We start from the raw sequence: 19,099 nt of genomic DNA on the forward strand, positions 1-19,099 counted from the left end.
AAGGCTGAAAGCTGACTGCAGAGAGAGCCACTGGGCTGAGCAGGGAACTTCCTCTTATAAATCCTGCCCTGACTTTCTTAAGGAGAAGAGGTATGGGAGGACTCAGTGCAAGAGGTCCAGGCTGGCCAGGAGCTTGCAGACCCAAGTGTTAGCGTCTGGTCAGGTGTTATGTGACCTGGGCCAATGTACTCGCAGTCTCTGTGTCTGGCAGTGACTAGTCCACTTCTTTGTAAGAATTCAAAGCCTGGAGGGGAGTCAAGCCTACAGAGGTGGGTGATATATATGAGATAACCTGGGATCTCCCTGATGGACCAGTATGTCCTGATTATCAAAGAAGAGGAAAGAAAATGAGACTCTCCACTTAACATTGTAGCTTGTGTGTTGATTTTGCAAACATTTATTAGTAAGTGCCTATTTGGCACTAAATTCTGGTCCAATTCTGGAAAAGGTGGCAAAGATTCAGAGAGAATAGGCAGGACTAATGGGCTCTGCAATCAGACATCTTTGCATTAAACGTAAGCTTTATTGCTGTGGAATTTCAGACAGGGCACATTGCCTCTAAGCTTTTCCTCAAGCAAGTATAACGTGGGCATTGTGGTACCCAGCTCATGATGAGGGCTCATCACAGGGCCTGGGATAGAGTTTAGTAAAGGTTAGTCATGGCCACAGTCACCACCCACCTCCCTCCAAGGAATTTATAGAGAGCCTGTATGTGAAAGCTCCCAGCACACTGCCTGGCCCTTAGTAATGCTCAGAAGAGTCAGACTCCTTATCTCTTAGGATCATTACAGCCTAAGGTGATAAAGGAGGTAGGAACCTGGTGTGGGGGTGACTCAGGAGAAGAGCCTCCAGTCTGCCCAAGAGAATCAGGAAATGTTTCCTAGAGGAGGCCTTCCCTGGGCCTGAAAGAAAAAGTAGGGTGTGTCAGATGGGGATAACCAATGGCTTTAATAACCCAGGATATGCTGGGCAGAGGGAAAACATAGACAAAGGACCCAGGGTAGGGAGCTGCTGGGATCCTGGTGCCAGCTCTTTTATACCCGGGAACATGGCCAGTAAATAGGCATTAACTTTGGAAGGGTGTGGGAGGCCACATGGTAAGTGACCTGAGCTCCTCTGAGTGCTGAACTGAGGCTCTCAGGCATTACCCAAGGCCCCATCCCCCACCACCACCATGACAAAGAAAGGTGTTTTATCCCAGCTCCCTCCCCTAACCAGGATCTCTCCCAGCCTCTGCTCTCTGTGAAAACCAGACAGATCTTTGGCCTTTGTGGTTCTCTTCTGGCAGGATCTTGAGCCCTGCATTCTCTGTGACCAAGAGCGAAGCCGTCCTCCAGGGCCCTTTTCCTTCTGTGCTCCTGAGAGTGGCCCTGTCCTTTTGGTGGTTCAGTATCATTGCACCTCTCTACCTTTTAGCCCTCCTTGCTTTAAACTGTGCAGAGAAATAGCGACCCAGGAATGGTTTCAGGCCCAGCTCTGTGGCTTATTGGCTATTTATCCTTACAGGACAATCACTGTCCTTCAGGCCTCAGTTTCCCCATCTTGCCAACGATGGAGCAATTTCTAAGGTACTCTGATTTTCTGAGTGTTGTATGGGTGCTGACAGGTGTGCCAGTCAGTAGCCTTAAGCTTACTTGGAAAAATATGTATATACATTGGGATATTTTTTGTTCATTTCTAGATAAATAAGCCTTGTAGGTAAAAGAGAAGGCAGGAGATTAAAGTCCTTAATCTCTCCTCTTGCTAATTAACTGAACAAGAGCAATCATACTGTTGCAAGTTCTGCAGCAGACTGATGGCATTATTGCATTATTGATGTGCAGGGAGCTCGGGGGACTTCAGCCTACAGCTGTCTGCTCAGCTTCGCTCCTCTTTACTCCAGCTCCCAGGGGACCTAGAGACACTTCAAAGTCCTTCCCTGGGGCCTTGCTCTGAGTGTGTCACTTTAAAGTGAAAAGTGCAAGTGTTAGTCACTCAGTCATATCCAACTCTTTGCAACCTCATGGACTGTAGCTCACCAAGTTCCTCTGTCCACGGAATTTTCCAGGCAAGAATACTGGAGTGGGTTGCCATTCCCTTCTCCAGGGGAACTTCCCAACCCAGGGATTGAAGCTGGGAGTCACTCTAAAGGTTGGTAAGAAATGTGTCCCGTGCCTGAAGGGAGAGTCTCGGTCCTTGGTGATCCGCTGCTCTGGGTTTGGTGGGTCACAAGTGTCACCCTGCCTGCCACCTTCCTGTCCCCCGAAACCCCAAAGCTAGGGGTCTTCCGTGATCCCCAGGACCTGCTGCCATTGGCACGGACCTAGCCCAGCAAGTGAGGATGAGCGGGCCCTGCTCCATAGTGGGCCCAATACTTGTTAAGTTTTGTTTCGTTGTTTTTTCATGGAAAAGTGTGAAATTATTTTAATGGAATCATCTCTGTTGCTTCTGTCAGTTATAAAAGTAACTGCTTGCTAACATTCAAACAGTGCGGAAGGGTAACAAGTGAAGTCCTCTGGTAACTCTTCCTCCCAGAGATATCCACTTTTAACAGTTTGGTGCAGGGCCTTACAGATGCTTTTTAGGGAGTGAAAATTAGTGAGTAAATACATGAAGGGAGGAGCAAGCAGAACAGACTGCATGAGGGCCACAGTGCAGCCAAGAGTCCAGGCGTGCGTGCTGAGTCGCTTCAGTCGTGTCTGACTCCTTGTGACCCTGTGGACTGTAGCCCACCAGGCTCTCCACTGTCCACAGGATTCTCCAGGTGAGAATGCTAGAGTGGACTGCCACGCCCTCCTCCAGGGGATCTTCCCGACACAGAGATCGAACTCGCATCTCTTGTGTCTCCTGCACTGACAGGCGGGGTCTTTACCACTGATGCCACCTCGGAGGCCCAAGAGAGCAGGCCTGTAGTCAAGCCTTCTGAAATCGGGCCCCAGAGATGCGACCCTGGGCGCAGGACCTAACCCCCCAGAGCCTCAGCTGCAGCGCAGGTGAAATGGGGAAACCCTTCTGGGGTCACTATCTCCCTTCCCTATCTGCACACCTCCATTACTTTCCACCAATTGAAGGCTTTAAAGACCACCCGACAAAGTAGATTAATTGCTCTGGCTCCTTTAGAGGCCTACTTCCCCAGAGGCATCTTTGAGAAAGTACTTTAAATGACAAAGGCAGCCCCTCAAGCTCCTGGAGGGTGAAAATGAAGTTTCCTCTGGCAAGAGCTGACTCAGCACCCTCCTCTGCGGGCTGGCCCTTTGGGAGGCAGCCTTCTGGGAGCCAGGCTGTGTGCTCCACGGGCTCCCGGAGGCCCTCTGCCTCCAGCTGTGTCAACTCCTGCCCCAGCTGCGATCCCAGGCCTGGGGCTCCCCAGAACCGCCCTCCTAAAATCCCCGTGTAAAGAGCAGGGAGGCCACGTGGGGCATCACAGAACAGGAAAGGAAACGGGAAGCAGCTCTTCTCTGTCATCAAAATCCTAATCCACCCCAGGGATAACCATCTAGAAGTCACTGATAGATACAAAGAAAGATTTCACTAAAATAACAACTTGTCACAGCTGAGGAGCTAAGGAAGTGGTTAGGATTAAGTAGATCTTTGTCCCTATCCCCACAGAAACTTTTCAAAGGAAATATTAAATGTGCCGTCATCTGGTGGCTCAAATGGTAAAGCATCTGCCTGCAATGCAGGAGACCCAGGTTCACTCCCTGGGTCAGGAAGATCCCCTGGAGAAGGAAATGGCAACCCACTCTAGTATTCTTGCCTGGGAAATCCCATGGATGGAGGAGCCTGGCAAGCTACAGTCCATGGGGTCGCAAAGACTCGAACACGACTCAATGACTAACACTTTCACTTTTTTCAAAGTCTAAAGTAGAAGGACTTTAAAAGCTCGTTGGTTAATATTTAAGAGGCTCAGAAAATAAATAGCTCAGAGAAAGTTGTCCATTTCTCAAAGCTGAGGTGAGATAGGAACAGTGGGAGAATTTACATGTGATGAGCAGCTTTGGTGTGTCTTTTCTTTACACACGTTATCTTTATTGAGCTTCTATTTGTCTCTGTTCAGCAAACTGAGGCCCCAGAGAGGGTCAGGGGCTTAGCCCATGGCTTCACTGCTCCTAAAGGGCATGCAGAGACTCATACCCAAGCCTACTTGATTCTTGGGCCTCAATTTTCTTCCTTTACCCCCAATTTTTTTGTGTTGTTTTCAGTACCAGATCCTGTTATTTCTGTGTCTTTTTAGTGGAAGCTAAAGAAGATAAGGGGAAGTCCACCAAAGAAAAGCTGATTAAAAAAAAAATTACTAGTTGTTAGATTCCTAGTACTCACTTCACAAACCTTGATGAAGCCTCTATTATGTGAGAGATGTGTAATCTCATTGAATCATGGGTATTCATGGAATCTCACTGAATCTTCCTATCTATCTTGTGTCATGGCCATTTTTACTCTCATGGAGGCAATAGCAGGCAATAGAGGTTAAGTAACTTCCCCTAAATCACACAGCTTCTAGGTCGCAGAACCAGATTTGATTCCCAGGTCTGTTTGAAACCAGAGTGAAATCTTTCCCTTGTTGTTTGGTGAGGACTATGGGAGTTTCAAAGATGAATCAGGCCAATGACTTGGACACCTAATTTTGCTGCTGCTCCTTGAAAGCCAAGCCCTAGATGCTGGGCGATCCGTGGCCTTTTTTTTTTCCCCCTCTTTTCCCCCTGCTCCGGGCCTCACCAGATTTCTCAGGCTGGTCACACTGGTCAACATCACTGTTGTTTGGCAGTTTCATTGACTTTCTCAGGTCTTAAGCAGCTGGGCTTATTTTGTTTTGACTTCCAATCTGGCGGAGGAGTGTTTATTTTTCTTTCTAAATGAGAAACACTGCTATGTATGTGAGCTCCTTCCAAAAGTGTTTTCTTAAAACACAACAAAAAATTCAACTTAATTTAGAACCTATCCAGATTCCCCTGAGGGAGTCTGCCGGGGTCCTGTTAAGTCAGTTTGTGAAATCATAAGGCAAAATTGTGCCTGTTTCCTACTATGGAGACGTATGCAATGAGGCTTTTGTCTCCTTTCTCTGTGAATTTCATGGAACCTGATTTAGTTGCTCCATGCCAACTGCAGGTACTTGGGGGTCTGTATGATGCCCAAGACCCAAGGGTTAAGGACATAGGACCATGTGAAGTTTTCAGGCATTTTTGTTCACCACCAGCTCTCTTGCATCAAAAGATTCTTGTTGGTAAATAAATTCTTACACCAGCCACGTCAAGAATGTAAGTCCTTAACTCCTAAGAACAAGACAAATTGATTTCTTCCTTCTCTCCTGCCTTCATCCACAATGCCATTTGAAATGTTTGTGGATGTTTTCCTGATGGATGAGGGGTAACAGGCACTGACTCTAAGCATAAATATCCTCTGAAATAGGTATTTAATTCATAGAGTCAAAAATCCCTTAAATGAAGCCCTTGGAGTTGCATTTTAGAATCTAGGAATTTTTAGATTTAAGGAATAAAATTCAGTACACATACTGTGTCTTTCCTAACATTCTCAGAGTGCTGGGCAAGCCCACGGTAACCAAATACCTTGATATTTCTGCAGTCAGACATATGAACAGCTACTCTGGTGAGATTTAAACAAACCAAAAAAAGGACTCTGAGATCCATGACTGTTCAGGTCAGGCTTCACAACCAGAACAGTTTTGATAAAACTTTGTCTTAGAAAAGAAAAACCTCTCAGCCTTCAGAGTTTTGAGTTTTTTTTTGGAATGGTGGCTTACGATGGTGATCCTGAATTGTACCTTTTCTTAAATGGGTGGAAGGGGTCCCATGATTCAGAAAGGCTAGTAACAGACAATCATAGAGATAACCAGAAAACTTAGTAACTAGAGGGGAAGCTACAAGGGCCTCCCTTGTAGCTCAGTCGGTAAAGAATCTGCCTGCAGTACAGGAGACCTGCGTTCAAGCCCTGGGTTGGGAAGATCCCCTGGAGAAGGAAATGGCTACCCAGTCCAGTATTCGTGCCTGGGAAATCCCGTGGACAGAGGAGCCTGGTGGGCTGCAGTCCTTGGGGTTGCAAAGAGTCGGGCACCACTGAAAGACTAACACTTACTTTCTTAGAAGGCATGATACAGGTTCAGATTGCTGACTGGGCAGCTCCATATTTATCTACATGAGTGCTTGGAAACACCAAGCCACTCAAATGTAGATGTGGGGGTTCTGGAGGCCAGTGCCAGCAGGTTGGCTGCCTTGCAGGCCTAGGAATTCAGGAGGTGAGAGGCCAACTGCTCTATTCTCCAAAGTCTAGAACTCGGCGACTCTGAGTAGGAACCTTCCCTGGCAGCCCCTTCGGGTGTATGGACACCCTCCCCCCACCCCCACCCGCCCACCTTTCTTTGCTGCCTTGCTGTCTTCTACATAAACCTCTCCGTGACAGCCTATGGACCTGCTTATTCCCAAGTCTGATTTCCAGGTTCAACCACCGATTCCTTGAGGCAGGCCTTGTCTGACGTTGTGTCTTCAGAGCTGAGCATACATAGGTGTTGTGGTCAAAACCGAAAAAAAAAGTTGATACCCTCTCGTCTTCTCTTTTACCAGCTCCCCTCACCCCACCCCACCCCACCCCCCAACACAACACACACACGCACGCACGCACACGCACGCACACACGCACACACGCACGCACGCACCCACCCTGCTAGGAATGGCGCAGTGGGCCGCATGGGCGATATAACCGGAGACCCACAGAGAGCATTTGCCCCACTGCAGAGTCAAGGGTCAGTGAACAGCCCCAGCCTCCAGGGCCCTCTCCACCTCACCAGGTGCCTCCCTCCAGGGGCGGGCGGCTGTGCCCCCCCAAGTGGGAGCAGTGGGGACGGCCACACAGGGGTCACTTCCGGTTTTCGTAGGGTCCACAAAGCCCTTATTCATACGTTACCTCAGGCAGACTCTGGTGACTCTAATTTAATCGCCACATTGGCTTTCTTAGGAGGTAAGGCTTCTTCCTGACCTTGCAAAATAAACAGGTCACATTTTGAGTTAATGTAACCAAACGTCCTGGGAGAACCAGGGCCCTCTAATTAGTCACTCACGTGACACGATCGCAGACTCTTTGCAGCTCCCTTTCCACTAATTTCCCCAAATACCATTGCATTAAAAGGTACAGAAATAACATTTTTGGTGTCTGGCTTGATTGGATCTAGGAATTCCTAGACCACCCCTTGAGGAAGGCACGGTAGCCCTCCACCTGGAAACTAAGCCTGGATTGTGTCCCTGTGGGAATATTTGTGGCTTGCTCCCTGGGGCCCTTGTGGCCAGTAGGCCACAACTTCAGGCATCTCCTGACAGTTCGGGGCACAGACTGTTGAAGTGATGCCAGGAAGAAAGCTAAGGAGAGCTTGAGAGAGTAGTGCGTCTCACGTTTTGGTAACCCTGGCACTCCCCGAGTGCGTTCACATCCGCCATCTCCCGGGACCCACAGCGCCTGGCGTGAGGTTGACCGAACGTGGAGAACCACCAGGTAGGAGAGAGGGGAGAAGCTGGGCTACCCCTCTGACTGTGCAGCTTTGGGCCAGTTTTAGATCTGCCCTCAGCTGGTTGATCCACACTCTCAGGCCCACCACCATCCACATAAGCTGAGTTTTCCAGCTGTAACCCCTCCTGCAGAAGCCTCCTGATAATCTCGCCTGAGTCGTCCTGGAAAGCGGCCTGGGGAGACGTGTGCGCTTTGGGACAGCAGCCCTGCCTTCTGAGCCCAAATCTACATCTTACCTGCGGTGTGATCCCCACCTGCCCGGTCCTTTGGTTCCTTGGCTGTCTCATCGGGTGGGGGGAGGACTTGGTTAGATCAGCACTCCCCCGCTGGTTCCTCTGTGTGTCACTGTCAGAGGCTGCACTAGAGCAGTACCCACCTCCATGCCATTTCCTTGCCTTTAAACTGCCTCCTTTCTTGAACTTTTTCTTAAGCTAAGTAAATTTATTTTAAAAAGGAAATTGTATATTACTGCGGCGATTTACTTGCCATAAATAGAGGGTGCTGCTACTGCTAAGTCACTTCAGTCGTGTCCGACTCTGTGCGACCTCATAGACGGCAGCCCACCAGGCTCCCCCGTCCCTGGGATTCTCCAGGCAAGAACACTGGAGTAGGTTGCTATTTCCTTCTCCAATGCATGAAAGTGAAAAGTGAAGTCACTCAGTCGTGTCCGACTCTTCACGACCCCATGAATTGCAGCCTACCAGGCTCCTCCATCCATGGGATTTTCCAGGCAAGAGTACTGGAGTGGGTTGCCACTGCCTTCTCCCAATAGAGGGTAGCTGTAAAAAGTAAATACTGTGGTGAGATAAAGCCCGCCCTAGAATGCCCAGCAGAGATTTGCTTCTGTTTGTTAAAGAGGAACATTGGCAAGTGTTAGGTGTTAAAAACCTACCAGTACCAAACAGAGACTTCCTCCTCTTCATCAGAAGCTTGCAAGAGGATGGAGGCTGTCCTACATGTGAGCAAACGTCAGCTCACTCATTCACCACCTAAAACCATGTCCGTGGGATCCATGGTTCCGTGGCTTTTCCCAGAACTCTGTGTAGGCTTTCAATGCTATACCCCATGGCCTGCTCACCTTGAGAGTAAATATCTCTTGCTGTTCCCAGAACCCCCTGTCCCTCCCCTTCCTAAGTGTGGTCTTTTCTAAGCGAGCTGTTCCCACCTTCCCCTCCTGCCCTCTACCCCTGTCATCAGGTCTGATCTGGGTGGTTTGCACTCAACTGGATTCCCCGTTACTGGTTAATAGCTCCCAGTTTGGACCAGGAACCCAAGTGGCTTCCACTCCTCCCCTTCCTCTCCTTTCCCTTCTCCTCCCTCTCCTTCTGAACTGTCATTATTGATATATGTGTTTGAGATTGAACAACTTAAAAAACATTCCCTCTGCTTTAAATGGCCTAAAAGGACTGAAGCCAAAAGGAAAAGAGAAATGGCGCCATATGGAGCCATGGGAGGAAGAAAGAGGCTATGGAGGCCTGCGGGTCCATTGTGGGCTGTGTGCCCTTGGGAAGCATGCCCAGCCTCTCTGGGTCTCAGTCCCCTGCTCTGTAAAAATGGATATTGGCTTTAATAGTACTTTGCAGAATTGTTGTGTCTGTGGGAAACTATGAGCGAGCCTTCTAACATAGTGATTGCTACACGAGAGGTGCGCAATGCATGTTCGCGTCGTCACTTTCTTCTCTAGAACCCAGAAGATCTCTGGAAGGAAGGCAGATTCCTACTCCCTCACCGCCCCTCCCAGGCCCGGAGGAGGTGCAACAGTGAACAGCTCTGTCCTGGAGGCCTGGGCTTTAATCCCCCTCCCCCTCCCGGATGATTTGCAGAGATTTAGGGTGGGAGAGTGAGCCCAAGACACCAGCTAAACAAACATAGCATGGGGTCCTAGAAACAGAGCCCCCACCCTCCGTGTGGGGCTCCCTGCACTGCCGCCGTTTTCCCAGAGTTCCTGGAACCGCATGTGATACTCGGTACCAGATCAAACACAGTGATGCCTTTTCCTTCTGGCCAGTGGGCCTTCCCCACCCCTATCCCCCACCCCGAGTTGAAAGGAGAAGGAAATGACTGGTAATTCATTTACGCTTCACTCGCTCTCTCCTGAACGGATCGTATTTCTGCAAATAACTCTGGGAAGCTGTTGCACGGGCTAACAATAATACATATATTTGTACTTCCAGAAACCCCTTTTTGGTTGCCACAGCAGAGGCTGTGGGAGCATCGACGCCTGATAGGAGCCAAGTTCCTGTCCCTGTTAACTGTGTGACCTCCCCTCTCACTCAGTTGCCCATCTGTAAAGCAGGCATATGGACAGCAGTCTAGGGTGGATGCAACCATGAGACGGGATAACATCTGAGACACTGAGCTTACAAGGGATGCTGAGTGTTGACTGGTTTCCCCTTCTAATCTGGGGCAAAGAATGCAATTTGTTTCCAGTTGATGAGAAGTTTTTCTGATCAGAATTGAAGTTGTGATCACTTCCCTGCTGTCATGGGCTTCCTAGGTGGTGCTAGTGAAGAACCCACCTGTCAGTGCAAGAGACTTAAGAGATACAGGTTCAATCCTTGGGTTGGGAAGATCCCCTGGAGGAGGGCATGGCAACCCACTCCAGTATTCTTGCCTGGAGAATCCCATGGACAGAGGAGCCTGGTGGGCTGCAGTCCATGGGGTCGCAAGGAGTCAGACACAACTGAAGCAACTTCATGTGCGCACACACACGTGCTCTCAACCCGAGAATAAGCAAAAAATGGAAGTGGAGATGATTCTTGCTAGTTTTGCAAGGTCTCGCTCCCCTTTGCCACAATGTTTACGACTATGTCCTCTCTCCTCTGGATAACTGCAGTAGCATCCTCAGTGGTCTCCTCCCTGCCTCCCATCTCTTCCTTTAATCCATCTCTACTGTCCCAGGGAGATCTTTCCAGAGCGCCTGCAGGAACTTTTCTTGTTTCCCACCACTGGGGACTCGGGACCCATCTCCTCAGATGGAGCCCAAAGACCCTTCTTCACAGAGGCCCTCCTGCCCTCTCAGGCCGCTTACTTCTGTGGCCCTACTAGGACCTGCGACCACAGCACACTAAAATGGTTTTTGAGGGGACAGAGGACAATCCTGGCCCCAGAACAGGGCCTGTGATGAATATCTGACCATCTTGGGAGCAAAGCCTTCAGAACACAACTCATTGATTTAGAGGGGAAACTGCTGAAGCTCTTTCTGATTTGGAATCATATGGGAAGAAATGAAGCATGTTTGCCCTTCAGAACCAATTCAGTTCAGCAAATTACTATTAAAGACCTATTGTGTGCCGGGGCCCAGGGGGAATAGAAAGCATTGGCTCATCCGTTGGATATTGAGCAAAGAGGTGCACGTCTGAGCAACTCTGCCCTAAAACAGGCATCAGTGAGGGCAGCAAGGAGTGGGGCCGAGTGCCAGGGTGTGGGGCTGCAGAGCTTTCATGCAGACTGGCAGGCTCAGGGGCTCATCCTGGAGAAAGAGGGAAACTCTCAAAGAGCTCTGCCCAGAAGTGAGCTGTAGTTGGATGGCTCTTTAGGCTGCAATGGACTGAATTGTGTCCCCTCCCCCAAATTCATGAGCCCTAACCCACCATGTGGCCGAATTGAGGACAGGTCCTGTAGGGAGGTGACTGAGGTTCTGTGAGATCTTAAGGGCAGAGCCCTGATCTGAAGAAACTGGTGTCCTTATAAAGGAGGAAGAGGCCCCAGAGCGTGCTCACTCACTCTCTCCTCAAACATTCGTTCATTCACCCATCCATCCATCCAGCAGACTTTTCTCAGGCACGTGCTGTGCGTGGGGTCCTGTGCCCGGGAGTTCTGACCAGACCTGTTCTGTTTCCCCCATGTGTGGCCACGAGGTAGGGGACAGAGGAGGGGGGCTGCACCTGGCCGTGGTGGAGGGCAAGGCTGGCTTCTTCTCAAGCTAAGGCCCCCCGCCCCGCTACCTGCCTTCCCACTGTCAGGGAGCAGCCTCTTTACGAGACTCAATTTTCCTGGGGTGTGAGGTGGACATGGAGTGAGTGGCGTGGACTGAGGCAGATGTGCTCTGCCCACCTCTCATTCAGAGCCCATTGAGGGGGTGGCCATGGCAGGTGCAGCCTCAGGAACCTGAACAGGTCCGACATGCCTTGGAATTGTGCAGTGAAAGAACAAAGCCCATCTGCAGGGTGCCAGGTGCTGTGCTAGGTGCTTCTGCCCCACACTCCCAAATCCGTCCGGCTGACAGGCTCTGGAACAGACGATTTAAGAGCATAGGTTTGAATGTTGACTCTGCCACAGCCAGCTGAGATGTGTAGCACATGATTAACCTCTCAGTTTCTATTTTTCCTCACGTGTGAAACAGGAATCATAATAGTATCTACTTCAGTGTTGTTAGAATTCAACAGGAAATCATGTATGTGAAGTACTTAGCAAAGTACTAGGTTATTCCAAAGTCTTAAATGGAAGAAAAGGTGTAAATGGAAACTGCTGTTGCTGTGATCCTTATTTTCCTGGTTATTGTTTCATGGAAAGTGGCCTCAGAAAGGCTCGGTCCCCTGCCCAAGTCCACACAGGTAGGTAGGAAGAGGCATCCTGCATCCCGAAGCAGGAATGCCTGGCCCAGCCATCCTCTTCCCCACAGGCTGCCCCTCCTCCCTGACAGCCATCACCCCTCTTTCCTGACAGTCCCCAGGAAGCCAGAGATCTTGGGAAACCTCCCCAAGAGATCAGAAATTTCTTTTGCCCTCACGTTCCTGCCCCCTACCCCCAACCCCCCGCACTGAGCAGGAGGCTGCAGACACATTTTGGCAGCAGTCCCCAACCCCTGGCCAGAACCCCCCAGAATGGAAACTGCTGAGTTGCACTCCCGCTCTTAGCTCTTTTAGGATGCCCCTGTTGGGCTTCTGCATGGGTGACAAGATGATGCATGAGGTCCGGCTAAGAAGCTTATTTGTCTGAGCTGGTGATGGCCATTGTCCCGAGTTGGGTTAATGGTAAGGAGCAGTGGCCCTTTAAAGCCCGGACAATGGGTAAGCCTCTCAGGTCACCGAATCACTCAGCAAATGGCCCGAGTCCCTTGGAGCGCAGAGGCCTCAGGCCCCCTCTGCTCTGTGCTAACCCTGCTCTTCTTCTCGTGATGAAGCCACCCCCACTTAGCAGGGAGGAACTCTCAGAATAATGGGGAGAAAGACTCAAAGAGCATTCGAGTGACAGAGGACTTCAGAAGAGGAAACTGAGGCAGAGACAGGACAAGAGAGCCTTTAAATCTGGCTTCCCACTCGGCCTGTGCCTTCCCGGCTCTGCACCCCCGGATGCATCAAGCCCACAGTGACTAGACGGTTTGCCAGCAGCCCCTTTCACCTCTGAAACCTCACACTACAGATTAGAGCTCAGGTGTCTTAGGGAAGCAGTCAGGACCTCTGAGAATCTGCCTCTTTCCCTCCTCCTTGACCCTCTCTGACCCTCCCCCGAGCTCTGACTGCAGTAGCTTCATCAGTTCACGCTGTCCTTCAACCAAAGCAGCTTCGTTTTATCAGATGCCTACATTTGCTCCTGAGCAAGATCCTCTTATTAGAGAAGGACATGGCAACCCACTCCAGTATTCTTGCCTGGAGAATCCCAGGGACAGAGGAGCCTGTTGGGCTGCCATCTATGGGGTCGCACAGAGTTGGACACAACTGATGCGACTTAGCAGCAGCAGCAGCAGCAAGATCCTCTTACCCAGTCATGTATGGATGTGAGAGTTGGACCACGAAGAAGGCTGAGCACCGAAGAATTGCTACTTGTGGAACTGTGGTGTTAGAGAATACTCTTGAGGGTCCCTTGGACAGAAGGGAGATCAAACCATTCAATTCCAAAGGAAATCAACCCTGAATATTTATTGGAAGGACTGATGCTGAAGCTGATGCTCTAGTGCTTCGGCCACCTGATGCAAAGAGCCAACTCTTTGGAAAAGACCCTCATGCTGGGAAAGACTGAAGGCAAAAGGAGAAGGGGGTGGCAGAGGACGAGATGGTTAGATAGCATCATTGACTCAGTGGACATGAATTTGAGCAAACTCTGAGAGATAGTGGAGGACAGAGGAGTCTGGTGTGTTATACTTCATGGGGTCACAAAGAGTCAGACACAACTTAGCGACTGAATAGCAACAACAAATATCCTCTTAAAAAAAAAAAAAAAACACTTCTAATATGAAACATGTTTTTTTTCAAAGTACGAAAAATACTGATTTAAATCAACCCTTTCCTGAGAGGAGTTTGGGGAGAATGAAAACTCCCCACTGTATGGGGGAGTTTTACATACATACATACATACACTGTATGTATGGCTGAGTTGTTTTGCTCTGCATCTGAAACTTTCACCACATTGTTAATTGCCTATATCCCAATACAAAATAAAAAGTTAAAACAATCTACCCCTTCCTTGTGTGAAGGGATGCAGAGCTGGACTTGAAGCCAGGTTTTCTGATTCCCAGTTCTGACTTTTCTCACAGCGTTTGGACTCACTGATGCACTCTACAGAGATTTCTTAAGCACCTGCTGCGTCCCTAACACTGAAGTAGGTCCCGGAGTATGGCCTAAGTAATATGAAGGCCCTGCCCTCTAGGAGGGGCCCAAGTACTAACATCTGGTCTGATGCAAGTGTGAGACATGCCCACTGACTTTGGCATCTCGATGGCCCCTGGTGACCTTGCTGAAGGCATTTTTAGGGTGCAGAGGCTAAAGCCAGAGGAGGATGGAGGGGAGTTCAGAGGGCAGAAACAGCTCGGATATCTGATTCTAAGAGATTGGTCTTTGTGTGACAGATTGCTTACAAATTACAAAGAAAAAAGATTCCTTTACAGTGAGGCGATCAGGAATCATCACCTTAACAAGTGACCAAACTTCATTATTACAAAGCAGTAAGAAGTACGTTCCACCATGCATGAGATACACTTGCCTGAAACGTTTACCCTGAGTCTAATTATGAGAAAGCAACACATCCAATTCTCTGGCCACCTGATGCGAACAGCCAACTCATTGAAAAAGACCCTGATGCGGGGAAAGATTGAAGGCAGAAGGAGAAGAGAGCATCAGGGGATGAGAAGGTTGGATGGTTATCGCCGATTCAATGGACATGAACTTGGGTCAACTCCAGGAGATGATAAAGGACAGGGAAGCCCAGTGTGCTACAGTCCATGGGATCACAAAGAGTCGGACACAACTTAGCGACTGAACAACAACACATCCAGAATATAGGATAGATAGTCCGAGGGGCAACTGGCCTGAACTTGCAAAAAAGTTAATATCGTGGGGGAAAAAAGGGATAGAAACAGTTGAGGTGGGTGGGATGTTCCTCTAGATTAAAAGAGACACATGAAAAAGGTAACAGCCAGATGTAACACGTGAATCTTGATTGGACCCTAAGTTTTTCTTAAGACTGTAAAGAAGATATTTGGGGAAGAATCGGGGAATTTTTAAAATATGGTGTATATGTGGCTAGGTGATGTGGTGTGTAATTGTTCATTTTCTTAGTTGTGATCATGATGTTGTGGTTCTATGGGAGAATATTCCCAGGAGATTCATGCTGCTAGAAAGCATCTTGATCTCTGCAACTTTCAAATGATCAAAAAAATTTATGCAGAGAGATAACCCCACATGGCAGTAACAGTGGCAGATATAGGTAAAGGGTATTTGGGTGTTTTTGTCCTATTATTTTGACTTTTCTTTAGGGTTTAAAGTTAATCAAAATAAAAAATGGAAGAGATTTAACTTGGATTGGAGAGAGATGACACAACAACAGCTTAATTTTCGGAAAGGATTCTTAGGATGTGTGAGTCGTGGGCACTCTTTGTAGCAAGATCCCTCACACACTCTGGGGACTCAGAATACAGAAACCCTCTGAACGTTTACAGAGAATTGATAGTTTAGCAGTTGTGATAAAACAGGCCCTTCCTGGGCGTGGAGGGGGACTTCGGCGAGGCACTGGAGCCGGTAATGGGAACCACATTGGCCAGAGTGCATGGGGCCACACCCCAGAACTAGCCCTTCTGTGCTGAGGCAAGACAACTGGAAGGAATTATGTGCCTTCATACTTGTTAAACTGTCTTGGCACCAGACGTGGTTCTGGTAACCTGAGCTTTACAGCGGCACCGCCACAGTTAAAGCTGGGCCCGCCTTATCCCTGCACCCTCTCTGTCGGAGGTTTATAGCTAAAGCATAAAACAATTCAACATGAGTTGAAACATGAAAAACTCCTCCAGATTGCAAAGGCCAACTTTTCTGTTTAAATTTTTCTAAGGAGGCAGCATTTGGGAATAAAACCTTCTCCATCTCCTTCTGCTTTTTCAGCCCTTGGCCAGTCTCCCACATGCTCCACCCCACACCCCAACTTTCCACCTCCTACAATCCAATCAAATGCAGAAGCTGCTGAATCCTGTGGTTGGGAGGTTTCTGCTGTGGCCAGGCGGTCCTGAGTTTCTGAGTCTGAGCTCTGAGGCTGTGTGGCCTTGGGCAAGTTGGTTCCCCTCTCTGGGCTTCAGCCTCTCGATTTTTTATAGACAACATTTATTACAGGGTTGCCCAGCCCATCTAGGTGTGTGGTCACTGAGTGCATGGAGCCTGTACACACAGTAGGTGCTTCTGTAAATATGGTCTTACTGATTACGTCAGAGTGTGTCAAATGTATAGAGATCTGTAGTGAATCATCTTATTTTGATCATGAAGAAAAAAGGTAGCCAAAGTACAGTTCTTCATGGAAGAGAAATCACGTGGAAGGTCACAGGAAAAGAATTTTATTTTATCCTCTTATTAAGAGTTTTTGGTAAAAAGGTGGATAGGCTTTGAAGTCAGGCTGAGGGTCAGAACCCAGGGGCAGAGTGACCAGGCCAATTAGAAGTCCATTCTGAGCCTCCGTCACTTCATCTGTGCAGTAATGTGAAATAACACCAACCTAGCAGGGTGAGTTGGAGAAGGAAATGGCACCCCACTCCAGTCTTCTTGCCTGGAGAATCCCAGGGACGGAGGAGCCTAGTGGGCTGCCGTCTATGGGGTCGCACAGAGTCAGACACGACTGAAGCGACTTGCAGCAGCAACAGCAGTAGGGTGAGTGATGAACCAGCATACTTTACAGAACGCTCTTAGCCCAGCACCTAGCAAATAATAAGCATTCAGTGAACAGACACGCAATCAGTACTGAATCTGAGACGACCAGGAAGACCCCTGATACCCAAACCTGCCTCTCAAGTGTTGTTCTTTTGTGTCAGGAATGACAGACCAGGGTCAGCCAGCTGACATCAAAAGCCCTGCCCTGCAGACCTTCCAATGGATGATAAAACGCACTGTGATCTCTGCTCTTTTGAAGCTGTCCGTCGACCTGGCCCTTCAAGCTACTAGGGGTTTGTTGGGGCCGAGAGGACACTAAGGATGTGAAGAAACTTCAGTTTGTTATTTCAGAGAACCTTCAGGTAGGGCAAGCTGAGTCCTGGGTTCCCAGACTATATGGTCAGACAAGGGACACAACCTTTCTTGGCCTGTTCTTTTGACCAACAGAGCTAGAGATGGGCCCAGCATCAGCTTATTTTTTTTTTTTTTTAATTTCTGCCTGAATGAGGATGCAGAGTGCCGGACTGCTTCAGCATTTTAATCTGACTCACTGTAGTGTCAGCCAGTTCATCCTAAGCAGGTTTTTACTTCCAGCCCCAGCTCTGCTCGTCACGAGCCACGTGACCCTGGAAAGTCGCGTTAGCTCCTTGGTCCTCACTTTCCTTATCTCTGAAGGAAGGGGGGAAAAAAAAAACCCCTGCAGTGCTGGTCTCTGCAGCCTGTCACGTGGCTTCTAGGAGATAAGGCACGTGGAAGCCTGTATATGAGGCAACCCCAGGAGCATGCTCTCCAGCGAGGAGGGTCACTAGGCATTTCCCTGAAAAGCTAAATGAAAACAGAGGATTTATTTTTTACTAAAATAACTTGGTAAATAGACTATTTAGTGAATGGGAACATTGTAAGTACAGCCTAGGAGATAAAGAAAATTAATATTTCCTTCCCATCTGTTACCCTTAATTTATTCGGCTTTAGCATCTAGATCCTTGACTGCGTTTTTCCACACTGAAGTAGCACATCTGGATCGACAGGACCTGCAAGCAGATCATCTGCACTAATCACTAAAGATCTAGATATTTTTCTCTACTTAAAACATAACGGTTTTCAAATATGCCTTGAAAATCACCATGCCTCTGGACAGGTGAGAATTTATAGCAGGCAATTAAATGATGTGTTTTTGCCAAATGTGTGTTTTTCTTGCTGCAGCAGAGGAAGTCATGTATAAAAAGGGCAGATGAAGGTAGAAAGGGGTGAGACTTACTTCCTGCTTCTTTGTTTGTTGGATGGGTTGAATGAGTCCAGGCTCTGCATCCCTTGGGATAAGAGTCTGCTGTTCACGCCGCCCCCAACCCCTCACCCCCATACTGGGGTTCCTTTCCTTTTCTCCCTCCCTCTTTCAAGAGTCAGGGTCCTTCTTGGATTGGAAACTTCAGAAAATGCCTCTCCCAGGACTAAAAAATTGCCTCGAAATTGGGGTGCAAAGTCACCTCTGTCCTTGGGGTCTCCCATACCAGCTTAGGGGCTGCTGGCTGGGAACTGGGAACAGCTGAGTGTTTGTTATCTGAAAGGTACACCCTTCATAAAGATCTTTAACCAAGGTCCCTTTTGTGGGGCTAGCAGCAGATGCAGATTTCTGGGGTGGGAAGAAAGAGTCTGTCCTCAAGACCCTCACAGGTTCTTGTGCCAGCTCTTGAGGGGAGAGCTTCCTTGGGTCTGAGAGTCTGCTCAGAACTCCCCGGGCACCTGGAAGGCCCCAGGCACCTTCAAACTTACAGAGATTCTCTCGGAAAAACACAGGCTTTGGAGTCAGCCAGCACGGGCCTCACGTCACGGCTTCTCCAGTTTGTAGCCGTATAGCACTGGATGGTCTGTGTCCCTCTCTGAGCCTTATCTTTGTCTTTTGCAAACAGGGGTGATAGTTCTTATATCAGGGAGCAGGCGTGTAGTTGGCGGGACTGAGTCAGGTGCTGTTTGTGGAAAGATGAACAGGCACCCTGGTGCATGGGAGACACAAGAACGAGTTGGTCCTTCCTTCCACCCATGGGCTTCCAGAGGATCAGCTGCCCTGAGTCCTGCCCACAGAGCTTGTCCTCATGGACAAATAAGGGATCTGAGAAAGGGAACACAGATCAGCCTTTGCCTTAGAGCAGCACCAGCAGGCAGGGCCGGCTGCCCATCACTTCACCCCAGGGGTGCCTGCATGTGTGCTGAGTCACTTCTGTCATGTCTGATTCTGCAACCCCACGGACTGTAGCCCACCAGGCTCCCTGTCCATGGGATTCTCCAGGCAAGAATACTGGAGTGAGTTGCCATGCTCTCATCCAGGGGATCTTCCTGACCCAGGCATCAAACCCACGTCTTCTGCATCTCCTGTATTGGCAGGCAGGTTCTTTACCACTAGTGCCACCTGGGCTAGTGTTGTTGTTGTTCAGTCACCAAGTCATGTCCAACTCTTGGTGACCCCATGGACTGCAGCACAGGAGACTTCCCTGTCCTTCACTATCTCCCCGAGTTTGCTCAAACTCATGTCCGTTGAGTTGGTGATG

The 19,099-nt window shown here is 49.0% G+C and overlaps 1 protein-coding gene across 4 annotated transcripts in view; it reads left to right on the forward strand.

Annotated features, from left to right (window-relative positions):
* The window catches only part of TENM4 (teneurin transmembrane protein 4), an 855,551-nt gene that overhangs the window by 530,021 nt on the left and 306,431 nt on the right, over nucleotides 1-19,099 (forward strand). The window lies entirely within an intron of this gene.

The sequence above is a fragment of the Bos mutus genome, chromosome 29 (genome assembly GCF_027580195.1).
Source record: "Bos mutus isolate GX-2022 chromosome 29, NWIPB_WYAK_1.1, whole genome shotgun sequence".
Lineage (NCBI taxonomy): Eukaryota > Metazoa > Chordata > Mammalia > Artiodactyla > Bovidae > Bos > Bos mutus.